The following is an 18,732-nucleotide window of genomic DNA, read 5'->3' as shown; positions in this document are numbered from 1 at the left end:
CATGCAAGTTGCAGAGGGAATGGCTGCACTTGTAGATCTGGAGTTTTCTATACATTATTTCTGCAGTATTTTACTGCTGAAATCACTCTTGCAAAAGCCACTGTGGCTTTAGCTTTTGCTTACCTTGGTGAATGCAGGAGGAGGTTTGTGCTACAGCCTGGAGACTGCGCCCAAATTTCTGGCAGGTCTGCAAGAATTCAGATATCAGAATGGAGCCAAATATGGGACAGAGGGAATAATATCAGGGCAGTGAGGTTAAATAGATAATTGATTTTTTTTTTTTTCTCTCGGTGCTGGTCTCGGGTGTAAATCCATTGGGGTTAATGAAGTAAGGCAAATTGAATTGAAGAACCCCGTATGGAAAGCTCAGCCTGGCATAGAGCTGGTTTCAGGGTCTCCTCTCGGTGCTCCCTTGGTGTTTTTAATGGCTGCGTCTTGGTGTCAGCATTTTGGTCATTTACACTGGCTGAGAGGATCCAAACTCTGACAGTTGCAACCATTTTAACTTGCAATTAAGAAAGCCAACCTCCTGTCTTATTGCTTTACTTAAATACCTGTGAATGTCTGTTCGTTGGGGTTTCTGATCTGCCTGCAGCTATTTTGTGGAGCTTGCTCTGGTGTTGCAAAGCCCCAGGGGCCGGCGGCTGCAGAACCCTGAGCTCGGTGCATCTCAGCCCTGCATTTCTGGAATTCCCTCGGAAGCCTTACACAGCCTTGCTGTAAGCAGTATCTTCTGGATGAGGCGTCAAATATTTGTCATGGAAGCACCCGTGGCACTTTGGCAAGCTTGAGCTCTGGAACCCAAATTAAATTCTGATGCGGCTCAGTGTACCCTGCCAGCCCTCCCCTGAGCTGAACTGGTGGGGGGTGTTTGACTTCCCAGCCTGAGCAGGTGGGACGTGGACACACCGATGTCATCGCACAGCTCTGTGGGACAGGAGGAGAAGGGAGGCCTGGCAGTTTTAGGATTAACGAGCCCATCAGGGTTTGTGTGGGAGGTGATGCACAGGTGGGTGTAAGGTGGGTTTGCTAGAAACAGGGAATCTAGCTATAACTTTGGGGGCAGAGGAGATGCTCTCCCTGCTAGAAGGGCTGATGCCCAAGCTCACAGGCACTGGGATCGGGTTGTGCCAGGCAAGAGGGATCCCAGCCCTGGGAGCTGGCACCAACATGAGCTGTGACCTCTTGGCCAGAGCTCTCTTGGACCCCCACTCTTGCACACCTCGCATCCATCCCAGCTGAGCATCACCCCAGCAGGACCTGCATCCCCGTGTGCTGTCACACCCACAGCGTTCTACAGGGGACACTTCACTGCGGAGGTACAAAGTGTCAATGGTACCCGAGTTTACAAAAGAGGTGGCCCATCTCAGGCCACAGAGATGCTTCACTGGTTTCTCTCCTGCTGGCCTCAAAGCTTGTGGGAAGGACACGTGTCTTATTACAGAAATAGGTCTGAGGGTTCAGTCGCCAGCAGGTCATCTGTCCTTTGCTTCACTTATGCCTGGCTGTTGTTAAATTGTGACTGTCATGGGTAATAGATCATACCCTGTCTATCCCCACTGTTGATACGTTGCTCCATACAGCTAATTCAGCAGGACCTTTTGCTGCTCGTGGCCAGACTTCTGAAAGCTTCTCGAGTCCACTTAGCGTAAGATTTGCTGTTCTAAAGGACGCTGACAGTGAGCAGGGTGTCTCGTCTTCCCTGCAGCCCCCGCAGCTGCTGCTTCCTGATACCCGTTGGGCTCTGGCAGGACACTGTTTAACCTTGGTAAATGAAACTTTGCAGGTGTTACTGGAGAAAAGGACTCTGCCAAGAAGCTCTCACCTGGGTCTAATCTGTACTTCTGTTCTTGGGTTTTCCTTGTGACCCAGGCTCCTCTAAGAGCAAGACAAGAGCAAAATCAAGCTGAGAAAACCTTAGTCCTATCATGGCCTTTTCCAACATTTTTCTCTTAGCCTGGAGCTCTTTGGGAAGAGATTCTCATCTTAGATAGCACAAACTGGATAGGTCTGAGCATGGACCCTGGTGAGGTCTGGGTCCTGAGCTCCCTGTTGTGGTGGTGAGGGCGAGAGCCTTTGCCAGAGCAATGATTTCCATCCCTTGCCGTTTCCCTCTGGTCCTGCACGTTACCCTGCTTTGTGCAGCAGCTAAAAATAATTGCAATAAAGGTGTGAGCCTGCAGTGAGGGACAGGGAGAGGGAAGCCCTGTGTCTGTGTGAGAAACCGGACCCCTCCAGCTGGCAGCAGCCTGTCCATCACACAGGCAGCATGTGTGCGGAGCTTTCAGTCCCTCTTGCTGGATAGTCACCGGCTACATAAATAAACAGGCTCTGTTTTTGTCTTCGGTCACCTTACCAGTGCCTCTTGCTAGCCTTGACTTTTTGGCTTGTGTCTGTATTTTTAGCTACAGGACACCCTGTCCCCAAACCTGGAGAGCACCCGAGTTTTCTCATACCTTTCTAAACGCGTGAAGCCAACTCTCGCCCTTCTCCATGCCCTGATTTAGAGAAGGGGAGGGCAGCAGTGCGGTTTCTTCCCACTCGTACTGGTGTAGCTAAGCTGGGGGCCTGAGATGTGAATATCTGTTTGCCCAGGAGTTTATTGATGGTTGTGGTAAATGAGAGTTTTTGAGAAAGAATGAGGAAGGCATCTCTGAGATGCGGCAACACAAGTAGAGGAGCCCTTGTGTGCAGCCTGGTCTGTGGTTACAAGGGTCAGGTACAGGCTGAAATTGTTCAGGGGCTTCTGCCCTGCATGTGTCTCTGTCAGCATAGCAGGTGGTCGCACATTTCTGGGTGTCCGTAGGTCTGCGTGGAGCAGGAGCAGCAGTACGTGTGCTCATCCGGTACCAGGTGCACAAAGAGCCTGGTACCCTTGGGCTGGGGCAGGTTCCGCACGGTGTGAGCTGCAGTTTGCCCCTTGAGCCTAAAGCCGAAGGGGCCCTGCACTTCCCTTCCAACTTTTATCTCGTTCATGTAAAAAGAAGTGGAGGAAAAACCCCTGCGCTTGATTACATTTCAGCAAAATGCAGTATTTCTTTGTATTTTACTGAGAGTGGGTAGAGATTGGGAGCTCATTCTCTTTTATTTAAAAGTACAAAATTATTTATCAGAAGGCAGAATTAAATGTCACTTTGAATAAATAGTCAAATGTTCTTCCATTTGGCAACTGTTGAAACCAGCATGTTTTATTGTGTGGTAGCTTCAGTCATACTGAATCCACCTTTGCATCCTTCTCTGCTCATGCAGCAGAACCCCCTTTTCAGCCAGGTGAGCTTTTGCATTTACCTGGTCCTGCTTTTGGAGCTCCCTGCCCCGTTTGAGCATCTCCACCCTGGTCCTTGTCACAGCTTGGTGGGGCTGCGTACTCAGCTCTTCGCCATCCTATTTACTCCTCTTTTTGCACCAAAGTCCTCTACTCGGATGCTCAGTTAGTCACGGACTTCAGTTTAAGTGTCTGAATGGCTCCCTTGATGTAATTAAGACTATTTGTGTGCTTGGAGTTAAGTATGTGCTGAAGCACTTGGCTGGATGGAGTCATAAAAGTGCATGAGCTTCAACTGAGCAGTAAAATAGGTTTTACAAGGCACTGGGGGCTGGCAGCCCCGCTGCTGGGCTGCTGGCTGCTGGTGTAAGGTGACCCGGGTGTTGTGACAGCTCCTGTCCTCTGCCGCTGCAGACTGAATGGCCCGAGGTCTGTTTGTAACGTGCTGATGTGTGTGCCTGTAGGGTTGTGTGACCACCTTCTCCCCTGGGAGAGCTGCTGGGGGTCACAGGCTGCTTTCTGACGGCTGGCAAGCCTGCAACAGCTGTGCTGGGAATAAGCTGTGGGGATGCTGTTTTGGCCAGTTGAGGTGTCGCAAGGCAGGTGGGGTACGGGGGTGCTGGGAGCGAGTCCCAGCCAGGGTGTTCCCTCCGTCCCCATCCCAGCCATTGGAACAGGCTGCCCAGGGCAGTGGTGGAGTCACCATCCTTAGAGGGGTTTAAAATCATTTAGACGAGGTTCTCAGGGACATGGGTTAGTGCTAGAGTTAGGTTAGGTTATGGGGGGGTATCTTCCAACTGAAATGATTCTGTGATCCACACATCACAGGTGCCATCTCAGGAAGCAACACACGTGTGGCAGAGGGGGATTTATTCTGTCAGAGAGGTAAAGCGAGACTGAGCAGGTGCAGGTGTACGTTTTACTCGGTGCGAGCAGACTTGTGAGTCCAGCTGCTCAGCGGAGACAGATCACACATCCACCTTCTTCCATTCTGGCACACGTGGTGATGGTGGCTTCAGCTTGTCCTTCTTGTCCTCTGCCAAGAGAGGGTGGTGTGGGCTTTTGCTGTCATCCCACTGCAAGCCGGGCTGGGAGAAGGCATTGCGTGCTATGGAAGGCTTAGCTAATTTTCAGTTAAAGCAGAAATATGTATTTTGTGGGGCAGCCATACAGTTCCTTAATGAGAGGCTGCTGCTGGATTTTCATGGGCAATATTACCTGACCTCCCCGTGCAACCAGTGCTAACCAAGCTAATTTCCTATCAGAGTTCCAATCTGAACAGCTGAGATATTTTGCATTTTTTAATGACTCTCCACTGTGACTGAATTAATGGAAAAAATGGACTGAAACTAAGATGAGGGTATTGAAGGGAGAGAATGACAAATTGGCTTTGGAGCATGGCAGCAATGAGCACTGTCAGGGGTTCATGCACTGACCTTTATCTAAATAGAACTGTGTGTAACAGATAAGAATATTTAACAATAATTAATGTCACATCAGCTCAGAGAACAAAATGACTACATCAAGCAGGCAAGAAATCCACTGCAAATTACTCAAAAGAGAAATGTCGGCTTCTTCGTATCTGCAACCTGCCTTGTGCTGATGGTGCTGGAATTGGACGGGAGGGCATGCGAGTAAAGAAGCTATTAAAAATGATTTAGGGACTGGATAATATATACATAAATGAGTGAGAGAGGCAGAATCAAGCAGAACAATGACAGATTTGCTGGACCAGAGTTGCGTAAAATCAAACACTAAACTGAGCTGATAATTGAGTACAGGGATAAATGTGTATAAACCAATTATCTCTGCTGCTGAAGTTTTGACAGGTGGCTTAGGGTTTCCCTTTCCTTTCCATCTCTGGGGGTCCCGCTGTGCTTCAGCAGACCCCTCTTGGCTGAGCCCCTCTTGGTGTTTTATAGATGGGGAGGAACTGCTGCTGGCTGGGGATGTTGAGGTGTTTTTCATGCTGTTTCCCAGTTAGAATGTCCTGAGTTGGGAGGGACCCCCAAGGATCATGGAGTCCAGCTCCTGTCCCTGCACAGGACACCCCACAGGTCACCCCGTGGGTCTGAGGACGTTGTCCAGTCTCTTCTTGAACACTGTCAGGTTGGGGCCGTGACACCTCCCTGGGGAGCCTGTTCCAGTGTCCAGCACCTCTGGGGGAAGAACCTTTTCCTCATGTCCAGCTGACCCTCCCCTGGCACATCTTCTGCCATTCCCTGGGTTCTGTCACTGTCACAGAGAGAAGAGCTCAGCCCTGCCCCTCCTGCTCCCCTGCTGAAGCTGCAGCCCCATGAGCTCTGCCCTCAGTCTCCTCTGCTCCAGCGGAACAAACCCAGGGACTTCAGCTGCTCGTTGGGGTTGTCCTGACTTCCCAGGGGTTGTTCAGAGGGACGGAATGCTGTGGGGATGGCCAGAGGCTGGTGTGGGTCTCTGAGGCAGGGTCAGTGCTGGGCAAGTGATGGGGAGCAAAGCAGCTGGGGCTGCAGGGGGTGCCCAAGGGGTGTTCATGCTGCAGACCTGAGCGGTCTGCAATCCCTAATTAAATTTTAAAAAGAATGATGGTCCATGGATGCCCATTCACCAGCAGTGGATTTAATCAGTCCAGATGACAACAAAAGCTGAGTGAGGAGTTAACCATCTCCTGATCTGGCTGTGGAGCATCCCCTGGCACCACAGCTTCATTGCATGTCTCTGCCTTGGAGGAACTTCTACCTGATCCATGGTGCAAAACACACCAGGACCAACTTTGTGGTTGGACTTGATGATCCTGAGGGTCTCTTCCAACCGAAACGTTTCTATGAAATGTGTGCGCCTGACAATGTCAGCAGTCCGGATGTGTAGGTGCAGCATGCGGCTTGAAGACTTTTCATCAAGCAATTCGATCCAGAGCCTGGTAAAACCTTGGGGTGGGAGGGATGATGCTCGAGCAGTCCTTGGTGAACCCCCTGCTCCAAGTGGAAATCCTGTGGGCCAAGCCCTTCCACCTGGGGAAGTCTTGGTTATTTCAGGGGAGGGCGCTGAGCAGCTGCTGTTCCTTAGAAATACTTATTGCCAAGGACTGGCAGCAGGTGATGGGAGAAGATCCCGGAGCTGAGTGTGGGTTCATCACCTTGCTGCACTTTCTTTGTTGATGGCAGCAGACACTGAGCTCATTGAGGTGTGATCTGTCCTCCCTGACTGAAACAGGCATCTGCCAGCCAAGAGACAGGTCAGTGCCCCCTTGAGCCAGGTCACAGCCCCATCTTAAACATCAGCACAGTCACTGTGATTTGCTCAGCCCAGACTGGGGGAGATGATTCAGAAAATGCACAAATCTAGTATTTTTACTGCCTAGCCCTAGACATTGCAGGTTACAGTCATTCTTGGCTTCATTCCCATAAAGCTGGTGGTGATACAAGAGAAAAAATATCAATTTTATTCTAAAAGGGCCTTTGTGCTCATCATAATAGGTTATTTCCTAAACATAGATGAATTTATCTGCATGACCAACTGTGCAAGTGTTATTAACCCGAGTTCGTAGGGGTGAGGTTGAGTCACAGAGCTGGAGCCCAAGGTCATGGAGGAGTCTGGGGAAGAGCCAGGATCCTGAATCTCTTGCATTTCTGGCTGATACCTAAAGGCCAGTCCTGTCTGCAATGCCCTACCCAGCCTGGAGCCCTGCTGGCCACTAATTAGTTTTGTGGTCAGCATTTTCCTGGTGGGAAGAGGCAGGAAAGTGCCTCCAGATTAGCAAGGTTGTGAAAAATAGCTTTCCGACTGGCTTAGTGACCTTCTGACAGCAGGAGAGAATTTACAGGCAGAGGATGGAGATGTGATTTAAAATTAGAAATGATAGGGACCTGTATCTTTGTGCCTTGAAGCAGAACAAGAAAACTGACCCGTCTCTGATCCCGTCCGGGGCAGGGACATGGTTTAGGGTTTCAGGACAACGGAGCTGGTGAGGGGCTGGAGCACAAGTGTGATGGGAGCGGCTGAGGGAGCTGGGGGTTCAGCTGGAGAACAGGAGCTGAGGGGAGACCTTCTGATCTCTGACCAGCCTGAAAGGAGCTTGGAGCCAGGGGGGGTCGGGCTCTGCTCCCCAGGAACAAGCGCCAGGACCAGAGGAAACGGCCTCAAGTTGCACCAGGGGAGGTTGGGGTTGGATCTGGGGAACAATTTCTTCCCCAAAGGGCTGTGGGGCCTTGGAACAGGCTGCCCAGGGCAGTGCTGGAGTCACCATCCCTGGAGGGGTTTAATGAACATGTAGATGTGGCACTTAGGGACATGGGTTAGTGACAGCGTTGGGTTAACGGCTGGACTTGATGGTCTTTAGGGTCTCTTCCAAGCAAAATGATTCTGTGATTCTGTATCACCATCACAGAAAATACTCTGGTCTGTTTGCCTTGGGCAAGGCACATCTTGCTCCCAGCGCTTGTGGCTGGGGAGCTGGGTGGCTGGGGAGCTGGGTGGCTGCTGAGCAGCGCGGGAGGAGGCGGCACGGGCAGCATCCCGCTGCAGCATCCTGCCGAAAAGCTACTGTGCAAATTTTGGCTCCGCTGGTTCAGTCGGTAAAAGTGTCTGATACGCTCAGCTGCTAAACAAACCTCGCCCAAGGTTGGATGAGCAGATAAGTTCCAATTAGAGGATCTGAATATTGATTCACTGGGGAGAAGGTATGACATTAAAGGATCACTGGAAGACTAAAGCTAAACTGACTTATTGCTTCAAATGAAAGGCTATGAATTTGCATCAAAATGTAAGAGCAACACTTTGACAATGACAGGCAACTAATTAAAGTGCATCAGTTAAATTAATGCAGTTCCTCCCTGTTTTATCTCCCATGGCTGGAAGTATAGAAAAGGCACTTGTTAGAAAAGTAGGCAGTATGTAAATCCGGGGTGTTACTGATACCATCCAGAAAGGCACAAAGGGTAGAGATGTCTGCTCTGCCTCACGCTTCAGACATCTTTTTCAGGAAGAACATACAGTCGTCTCAAACCAACCAAGCAGGCAAAGCAGGAGCCTGGGAACGCTCACACTGAGCTGCTCTGTGCTCCTGTAATTCTCCATCAGCCTTGTTCTGTCCAAGCAGTGGTGAAGCAGGGACCATTAGGGCTCCGGCAGGTACGATGGGAGCAGGCCATGAGCCCTTTGCTTTTCCACATCCCTAGCATCTCAGTTTTGATGTTCAGGGCTCTGCTCAGACCTTGTTTAGCCTCAGGTTTCTTTTTTGTCCCTCTTCTGCCTCTCTCCTGCACAAAGGCCCATTCTCATGGTATTGCTGCACTTGTTGATTCTAGCACTTGACATATTGAGTTAAATTTCTGAGAGATACAACCAAATCTCTGGAGAGACTCAAACATGAATGATGCGTCTGTTGAAATGGAGAACTGAGGAAGCAGCACTGAGAAGGAGGGGAGACCTTCTGATCTCTGACCTGCCTGAAAGGAGCTTGGAGCCAGGGGGGTCGGGCTCTGCTCCCCAGGAACAAGCGCCAGGACCAGAGGAAATGGCCTCAAGTTGCGCCAGGGGAGGTTGAGGTTGGATCTGGGGAACAATTTCTTCCCCAAAGGGCTGTGGGGCATTGGAACAGGCTGCCCAGGCTGTGATGAGTCTGATGTTGCGGTTCCTCAAATGGAGAAACCTTAGTGGCAGAAGCTGTTTTGGGAAGGCTTGAGCCAACTGAGCTGCCCTAAATCCCATGGAGACTCCAGCAGCACGAAAGATGAACTTCAGGCCGCTTTTCTGGGATAATAACACTGCGTTAGTGAACAACTCCAATTGAGCAGCATAATCAATCTATCTACTCTTCCTTGGTTCTACTCTTGGCAGAAGGTCTACAGAAACCCTCAATATTAACTTGACAAAAGTGTTTCTTTTGCTTTTGTCTTCCTGGTGCTAGAGCATGGAGGAAAAGGGGCTGTGTGACCTGAGGGAAAGCAGAAACTTCTCACCCAACTCAACTCCCAGGGCAAACGTCAGCACCTTGAGGTCACTTCCATAGGGGTTCACTCTGGTCTCAACTGTAAGCATCAAACCCAGCTGGACGTCTTGTCTAGGATAGCAAGGAGAGGAAAAGCGATACCTGGAGTGGAAGCAGCAGGAGCAGAAGATTCAGCATGACCACGTCTGTGTCACACGAAGGCACGTGGCTCACCTGTCCTCTGCACCAACACCAGCCCTGCCCCACGTTTTGTAGGGTCTCTAGCTCTGCTCCAGCACGTATGCTGAAATTACCTTTGTTTCCCTTCAAACCACATTTCTTCTCTTCCATTTCAAAAGGATTTTTTTTTTTTGGAGAAGTTTAAGGGAACAAAGGAAAAAAGGAACCAGAGAGAAATGGAGTTTTCAAGTTGCACCATCTGATTCTTGCAGAGACATGCTGCTGGTGTCAACCTTTTTTACGTGCATCCTGAGCTGGTGCCGTTTCACGCCTGTTCCATGCTTGTCTTTAAATGACACATAGTTATGAGAGTGTAAAGATGAAGCTTCATCCCCCAACTAAATTGTGTTCTCTGTCTTTTCATTTCCTGCCCCAGTAGAGAAGGAAACCCCTGGAGAGCAAGATCTTTAGGTTTAATGAGGTAGGAGGTGCCTGCAAAATTAAAGGTGATCTTGTTTATTAGAAGAAAATTGTTGCCGATATATAGTGTTTCCAGAATATTGTGCTTCTGTGTATTGCCCAGGGGAGTGTTTGAGGTTACTGGAAATACCAGTGTAAGAATCTCGGGTCATCAGATGAGAGCGTATCCAGCTGCTGTTTGTGAATGTGTATATCCCCACCACAGCACCGGCTGGTCCCTCTTCACTTCTTCTGGAGTCCCCATCAATCATGGCCGTGGGGAGAAAAAGGGGCAGCACCAGTCCCCTGGGTACATCCCTGCAGCCCTTTGGTTGACTGAGAAGGGCACATGTCCTGTTTCATACAAAATTCATTAGAAACCCCCAGAACAGATTTTTTCTGTTTGCAGGTGTTCTGCCCTTGACAGTTAGCAACTGGTACAGAATTATGGCTTTGGGGGCATTAGGGGATGTTTTCATGGGGGTCTTCATCTGTGCATGAGGTGGGGGTGTGAGCGGGGTGCTGGGGGGACGTTGGCCATGCTCTGAGCCCCGTGGGACTGCGAGCACCACGTACCAGCCTCACCGCTTCGCTGGGCGAGTTCCCTTTGCTGCTTCTTCTACCTTCAGCCCATTGTGGTGAGTCCCCTGCCCCAAGGATGAGTCTTGGGTTTTTAAGGGTCCGTGATGTTTTAGTCAGTATCTGCACTATTTCATCCTTTATTCCTTCCCCCAACTTCCTCTGAATGCCATCCAGCCTCTGTGATTTATGACCCTTCAGTGCGTTTCACTTTTTGTTGGAGAATTTATATTTAATTTTTCTGCCCGTTATCTTTCAGGGAGAGAAGGAAAATGCTTTGGGAGCCCAGAGTGAAAATAAACCAGCACGTTTTAGAGCGGTTACTTTGTTTGAAAGATGTTGTTGTATTTTGGCAGGGTACTTGACCTCCTTCCTCCTTCAGTTTTGCCACGTGGGTCGAAGCGGTTCTAGAAAGGGCACAGGATGGGGCACCGCACTGATTGACTCCAGCCTTGCAAGAGCTGCAGCCGGCCGCTGCTGCCGCGCGAATTCGTTAGGACTCACGCAGTAAAGAGGAATTCTGTATGAGAGTAGGACAATTTCGTCTTTTATGTAGCTGTACGTTTGGGAAATGAGGGACTCTGAAGTAGCAGAGGTGGACTTTCTCTTCTTAGCTCCCCAGATCTCTCCAGCAGTGAGGTTTTACTGGGCCACCTGCTGTACAGCTTCCACTTCAGGTTATCAGACAATTGTGTAGACCTCATCTGGATCTAACTTAACAGCCCCAGGGACACAAAGAGGTGCAGTACTTTGGCCCTTGGTCTCAGAGTTGTGCAGTAGAGCTAAGAGAAGAACTCAGAGCTTCAGATGCGCTTTGATACACCACGTCCCTCTGCCCCCTCATACCTCCCCTCACCTCACATGCTTCTAGGTCGTTCTTATCAGCAGGAGAAGGCTTTAGGAACAAAATAAGCACTTTTGCTTCAGTTGAGTGTCTGGGTGGAAGATGAGGAAGTCATTCAGAACTTATTCCGGACCTCAGGTAAAATCTCTTTTCTTCCTTCCTTGCTGGGATTTGCTTCTGTAATTCTCTGTCACCCTCATTCTATCCAAGCAGTGGTGAAGCAGGGACCTTCAGGGCTCTGGCTGGTATGATGAGAGCAGGCCATGAAGCTTTTCCACATCCCTAGCATCTCTGAGAGTTTTGATGTTCAGGGCTCTGCTCAGACCTTGTTTGGCCTCAGGTTTCTTTCTCCCCTCTTCTTCATCTCTCCTGCACAAAGGCCCATTCTCGTGGCATCGCTGTACTTGTTGTTGATTGTAGCACTTTACATATTCAGTTAAATTTCTGAGAGGTGCAACCAGATCTCTGGAGAGACTCAAACTGGAATGATGGGTCCGTTGAAATGGAGGGGAACTGAGGAAGCAGCACTTGGAAGTTCATAATCTTTAATGCTTTGTTGGGTTCTTGGAGGACAGCAAACTTTTAGCTGTTGTCACTGTGGTGGCTTTTTCAGGCAGAGCTTTGAACCCCTGTGCAGGAGGGATTATCCATCAGTGCAGTGCTGGAGTGCGCAGAGATGTTACTGTGAAAGCCAGCCTGTCATCTCTGATCCACTCATTAGATAAGGGTGTCGTTGTCGTTGGGTGAAACCTAGTGCTTCATTTCTCTGTTTCTTTAGTGCTTTCTCTCTTTTAATTAAAAGCTTCATTCCAGTTTGACCTTTTGCAATGCTATGGCATAACCGAGACTGAGTGGAGCCTCTAATTAGGGAGGGTCTCTCCTGGCAGGCGGGGTGGGTGAACCAGCTGCTCACCCTGAGCTTGATGGAGACTGGCAGGAGCCCTCACTGCTCCTCCTGCCCTGCCCATGCGATCGAGCAGCCCAGGTATCCGAGTGTTTCACAGAGCAGGGTGGAAAAGCACTGCTCTTTCAATAAAAACCACGGTTATTCAAGAAACAGTGCTTGGGAGGCAGGAGGTGGGAATCATCACTGGTTTGAGAAGGGCGGAAAAAGCAGAGGAGTGATCTCATAGTGATTTACTGCCTCTGTACATCATCACTAGCGCAACAAGGCTGATTTGAAGGAATGAATTTAAATCACTGGACCTTGTTAGTGGCTGAGGCTCTAGAGTGAGGATACGGAGATGTGGATCCAGTTCCCATCAGCTCTGGACTGTGTAGGCTGGGAGCTCGGAGGGACGGTCCCTGTGTGGGAGCCGGGGCTGGAGAACACAGGGCAGGGAGAAGGTGTCACTGTGTCCCATCCGTTTGATTGTGGCTCCCACCTCCTTGCCTGGAGTGCTGGGGCAGGAGTTGGTGTGCATGTGGTTGTGGAGGAGTGAGGATTTGATGGGACCTAGATCCCACCTCTAAAGGACTAGCCCAGTTCTGACGGGAGGTGCAGCTGTGCTCTGCAGGAATCACTGCGAGGAGGATCCTTGGACTGTGCTGACAGAGAAGGGAACGGAGCTGGTGAGGGGCTGGAGCACAAGTGTGATGGGAGCGACTGAGGGAGCTGGGGGTTCAGCTGGAGAACAGGAGCTGAGGGGAGACCTTCTGATCTCTGACCTGCCTGAAAGGAGCTTGGAGCCAGGGGGGGTCGGGCTCTGCTCCCCAGGAACAAGCGCCAGGACCAGAGGAAACGGCCTCAAGTTGCGCCAGGGGAGGTTGAGGTTGGATCTGGGGAACAATTTCTTCCCCCAAGGGCTGTGGGGCATTGGAACAGGCTGCCCAGGGCAGTGCTGGAGTCACCATCCCTGGAGGGGTTGGGCAGACGGAGATGAGGTTCTCAGGGACATGGGGCAGTGCCAGTGTTGGGTTAATGGTTGGACTCGATGATCTTGAGGGTCTCTTCCAACCAAAATGATTCTATGATTTTATTCTATGACACTGCCGCACCAGAGCCTGCTCAGCTGGCACTTGTGTGCTGCCCAGAAAAAAAAAATACTATAAAAAGCCCCGCAAGTTCTGAATTGTAACGTCTTGTGTTCCTACTTGTTGGATCTCTCAGGGGGACACATCAGTGCGCTGCGTGCAGTCCAGCCGCGTATCGCAGCCCATGGCAGGGAAGGGAAAGCGCCTTAATTTCAAGTCCCAGGAGGTGTCCTGGCTGCTCGGGGCACCCAGGGGAACTGACTTAAAGCAGGACATTTTATTTCAATTCCATCAATAAAATATTTCAATTCACTTGCCTGACCCAGAGCAAAATCTTAAGTTTCAAAGCATGTTTTTTAAAACAGGAAAACAAACAAACCAGCATGAAAGTTTCTGCTTTACTGTGGGATATTGCAGTTTGAAGAAACTCTGTTTTCCCCGAGCAAATACCAGCTCTCATGACCAAAAGTTCCTGCCTGCCTCTATCCCCTGGTTATCTTGTTCTCTGCAAGTATTAACATGATGTAGCAGTTTTTTGTGGGATTTCTTGTGTCTGAGCTGGCCTGAACCGCGTCCCCAGCAGCAATCCTGAGTACTGAGCCCTGCAAACACAACTGACTCTGTCTGCTCCGCTTTGAGCTCCTTGCTAAGTAGCTCAGAGCCTTAGCCCTGAGAGTCCTGGGTCTGATCCTCGCAGGCAGCCAGCCAGCAGCTTTTCTTCCCACTGCAGCACACCCTTCCCTGCTGAGGGTTAGAAAGTATGGGATTATCTGCTTACCACTGGGGAAAAAAAAACCAAACTGACCCTCAGTGTCCTGATTCTTGCAGGGTGAAGCTGAGACCATAGAGGGCTGTGCTGCCTGCTCCCGGACCGGTGACGGGAAGGACTGACGAACCCCAGCGCCCAAACCAGTCCTGGTGAGTAACTGTGCCCTGAGGTACCTCCAGCGAGAGCTGGACAGGCTGGAGAGTTGGGCAGGGAAAAATTTAATGAAATATAACAAGGGCAAGTGTAGAGTGTTGCATCTGGGCAGGAACAACTCCAGGTTCCAGTATAGGTTGGGGAATGACCTATTAGAGAGCAGTGTAGGGGAAGGGGTCCTGGGGACAGCAGGGTGACCATGAGCCAGCACTGGGCCCTTGTGGCCAGGAAGGGCAATGGGACCTGGGGGGGATTAGAAGGGGGGTGGTCAGTAGGTCAGAGAGGTTCTCCTGCCCCTCTGCTCTGCCCTGGTGAGACCGCATCTGGAATATTGTGTCCAGTTCTGGGCCCCTCAGTTCCAGAAGGACAGGGAACTGCTGGAGAGAGTCCAGCGCAGCCACGGAGATGCTGAAGGGAGTGGAGCATCTCCCGTGTGAGGAAAGGCTGAGGAGCTGGGGCTCTGGAGCTGGAGAAGAGGAGACTGAGGGGTGACCTCATTCATGGGGATCAATATGGAAAGGGGGAGTGTCAGGAGGATGGAGCCAGGCTCTTCTCGGTAACAACCAACAGTAATACAAGGGGTAATGAGTTCAAGCTGGAACACAAGAGGTTTCACTTAAATATGAGAAGAAACTTCTTCCCGGTGAGGGTGCCAGAGCCTGGCCCAGGCTGCCCAGGGAGGTTGTGGAGTCTCCTTCTCTGCAGACATTCCAACCCGCCTGGACACCTTCCTGTGTAACCTCATCTGGGTGTTCCTGCTCCGGCGGGGGGATTGCACTGGATGAGCTTTCGAGGTCCCTTCCAATCCCTGGCATTCTGTGTGATTTAGATGGGATGGATGGTGGGAGAGATCCCCACACTTCCTAGCTGCTGCTGTTCTGTGTGAGGTGGGACTTGACAATGAGATTGGGGCAGTCAGGTCAGTTGCCTGAGATGCGGAGTTGTCAGAGTGGGCTTCATCTGGGTTCAGGTTGAAGGTTTTCTCTTTCTGCTGGAAATGGCCTCTTCCTGGCCTCGTGTAAGTGTTCAAGGAATCAAAGGGTGATGGATGTGCTGAGAATCTGCTGTTCCCTCATGTGCTATTGGCAATAAAAATGAGATTGCATTAATTATGCCCCGATGGGCAAATTGCGATTGTTTTGGACACAGTAGGTTTTGGCATGTTTTCATTTCTGATTCATTGTTTATATTTCTTCTAAGAGTTACATTTGCAGTTTGTTGTGAGTGAGCATGAATACAAGCTTGACTTCTGGGTGATGTAGGGGTGGACTCTGCTCTTGACTCTCCTGGTGCACACCCCAGAGCAGGAGTTTGCAAAGAGAAGCTGGGGTGAAGTGAAGGACGTCGTGCTCGGGCAGACACGAATCTTGTAGAGCTGCCGTTGTGGTGGAGGAGGGTGCCCAGGGTTTAATCACATCCCTGGTTCTGCCTCTGCACAGGGTAAGCGGACCGTCCTCTTCAAAACAGGGTGGGAGAAAGTGCAGTCGTGCTATTTCCTTGAACACCAGTAAATCAGGGCTGTGTTTCTTAGTGCTTCAGTCAGGATAGAGAAATTCCCCCATCCCCAAAAGGTACAGCAGTGTTCTCAGGCAGGAATTTAGGAAGATAAGTGCCAACAGACATGGCACTGTCAGGATGTGAGCTTTAGCATCCCCCAGACCCAGCTTGGCCAGGTGGGCTGAGCTGAAAGCACCTCTTTGAAGAAGAGGTTTTGTGGGGAGATGGGAGAAGATTTAGGGGTTGGCTCCAGTGACAGTGTGACCTCAGTATTGGGAAATGCTGGTCTGGAAATCACTGTGGCTGATAGAAACTTGCAATGAAGTTGATGGAGACCTGAGCTTGGAGGTCTCTTCCTGGTTTTGTGGGAGTTTTGTTTCAGTAAGAATGGAGTATCAGGGCTCTGGGTGAATGAAACCTGGAGTTTGCTGCAGCAGAGGGCGAATGAAGATTTCAGGATGCAATTGTACTATGCACAATCCATGATGTGGAGATGGGGCAAGGTAATATTGTCAACAGGGGTCTTTCCCCTCCAGTTCCCAGACAAATGGATAAAACCAGGTCCTCAGTTTCCAGTTCTGCATGGTTTACAGTCCCGGCATAAAACATCTGTTTTAATTGGTATCATGGTTAAGTTTTTCCCTGGGAACTTATGTAGGAGGGGAAAAAAAATGAATGTGATCAGGTGAAACATCTTGTACAGGTAGGAGCTCTGCAGTTACTTCGTGGTCCTCAGGAGATACCACGTACAGCAAATAAAGATCCAGTGGTTTAACACTTCTTGGCGTATTTGGAAATCTAATCTAGGAAGCTCTAAATAACAGAGGGCTAAAGACTCACCTGAACTTTTTTAGACCAAAATCAAGAGTTTGACCGAGAAAGGGAATTTGAGTTTGCTTTTGATTTGTCTAAAACCGTTTTCTGCTTCTAGCTTAATATACCTTCCCTTAGTAGAAGTGAGAACATCTTGACACATTCTGACATACAGATATGTTAAACAAATGAGCTGGCTAAAAACTCTCTTCTGCATGAATAAGACAACTACTGTGCCCTAATTCCATAGACCAGGATTTAACTTGGCAAATGAAATTATGGGATTCAGCAGCATCGAAGAAATACCTTATGTTTTGAATATTCAAGACACTTTTAAAAAGAAGACCACTAGAAGTTTTTAAAAGTTTTGTTTTGGCTGTTGGTGTATTAAACAGTGCTTTAAACTGGAGTGTTCTTTTCATACATGGTATTTATTGTAAGTAGCTACAGCTGTGCTGTCCCTTAAGAGGAAAACTCCTTTTATCCTGTGTGCACAGACTGCAGGGCTTGAGCTGCAGCACCTCCTTCAATTGATGAGTTCTTCACTTTCACAGGACTTCTGAACTCTTGGATGTTGCTGGTTGATTATTTGCTTTTTCATTTTTCACTTCTCCCTCCCATTATTGGGAGTGCACAGAATACAGGTTGATTCCAGAGGGAGCTGTTAAACTACCTGTTTACTGGGGGTTGCAGGAAAATCTGTGAAAAGATCTCATTCAGACAATTGGAGAAGAGCACAGAGTATAACTCTGGAGAACTAGGAAGGCTGATAAAAATGCCCATTATTCCAGCAATGCAGGGAGCGTCACAGAAATAGCTGAGTCCACCTCACAGGGGCGGGACACACAAAGTGTCCTTAAGTAGCTCAACAAAAACTTTGTGGATGAAACTTTGTTTGTCTTAAAAAAAACAACAGTGGGCTGTCACAGTGTCTAATCGCAAATAAATCCAGACTGTAATCGCTTGCTCGGGTCATTTACCAGCTCCAGCAGTTCCTGTCCTTCCAGGATTAGGCCGGCACTCGGTAGCCCGTTAAGCTGTGATCTGGCAGTGACCTTCTTAGCAGCCCGCGGGCCAGGGCAGGACGTGGTGTAACAGGTTCTTACTTTAGAAAAGACGGTGCGGGTCAGGAGGAGGTGGCGGTGCCGGCGCCCCGGGCAGCTGGTGGTGGCGCAGGCCCTGGCTAAGGCCGCGGTGGCCGGGGTGCTGGTGGGACACGAACGGTGCCTTCACGGGGGTCATGATCAGGTCTAAAAAAGCCTGACTCTGGGAACAAGCCACCCTCTGTGACTAAGATACCTTGTCAAGGAAATGAACAGTAGTAGGACAAGTCACGTCTCACTGTGAAGTTGTAATTCTTTCCAAAGGCTCTGCAGGTGTCACAAACCATCAGAAAGCAGCTCCAGGGCTTTAGGCGCAGCAGCAGCGTGTGAAGCTGTGAGGGCAGGGGCAGCCTGGGCCCGGCTGCTGGCTCTGCTGTTTGCAATGCTTTGCAGCTCTGATGTTTCAACAAGAGTGGGCAAGTCCTCTGCCTGCTGCACACTGGCTTTGCCCTTTGCGGCTTGGTTTGGTTTTGGTTTTAATTTTTATTCCTCTGGAGGCAATTGGATGGCAGGGTGTCTGCAGTGTTGATCAGATGTGTGCATGCACAAGTTCTTTATTTTGCAGAATCCCAGAATGTCAGGGGTTGGAAGGGACCTCGAAAGCTCATCCAGTGCAATCCCCCCGCCGGAGCAGGAACACCCAGATGAGGTTACACAGGAAGGTGTCCAGGCGGGTTGGAATGTCTGCAGAGAAGGAGACTCCACAACCTCCCTGGGCAGCCTGGGCCAGGCTCTGCCACCCTCACCGGGAACAAGTTTCTTCTCATCTTTAAGTGGAACCTCCTGTGTTCCAGTTTGCACCCATTGCCCCTTGTCCTATCACTGGTTGTCACCGAGAAGAGCCTGGCTCCATCCTCCTGACACTCCCCCTTTCCATATTGATCCCCATGAATGAGGTCACCCCTCAGTCTCCTCTTCTCCAGCTCAAGAGCCCCAGCTCCTCAGCCTTTCCTCGTATTTCTCTTCATTCTTCTGCAAGCACGTGCTGGGAGGATTATTCAATGCAGTTATCTCATCAGCAACATCCCAGTGCGGGGATGGCTGTGGAGGAGCAGGTGAAGGTGAACTGTTGAGCAGTTCAGAGCAGGGTGCGGTGTGCTGGGCTCTCTGAGCCCTGCTACCAGCCCCCCGTGTTTCTGACCAGGGACAGTCTCCTATCCCAAGAGTGCGGTCCACTTCAGTTGTCCC

General features: G+C 50.1%; 1 protein-coding gene across 2 annotated transcripts in view; it reads left to right on the top strand.

The window, feature by feature from the left end:
- The window catches only part of RALY (RALY heterogeneous nuclear ribonucleoprotein), a 139,220-nt gene that overhangs the window by 36,334 nt on the left and 84,154 nt on the right, over positions 1-18,732 (top strand). For both annotated transcript variants that reach the window (XM_065645493.1, XM_065645494.1), the window contains one exon: positions 14,038-14,127. The gene's annotated coding sequence lies outside the window, so the exon portion shown is untranslated. The remainder of the gene's footprint in view (positions 1-14,037; positions 14,128-18,732) is intronic.

The sequence above is a fragment of the Caloenas nicobarica genome, chromosome 15, assembly GCF_036013445.1.
Source record: "Caloenas nicobarica isolate bCalNic1 chromosome 15, bCalNic1.hap1, whole genome shotgun sequence".
NCBI lineage: Eukaryota > Metazoa > Chordata > Aves > Columbiformes > Columbidae > Caloenas > Caloenas nicobarica.
Note: the sequence above shows the minus strand (reverse complement) of the source record. Positions and strands in the feature narration are given on the sequence as shown.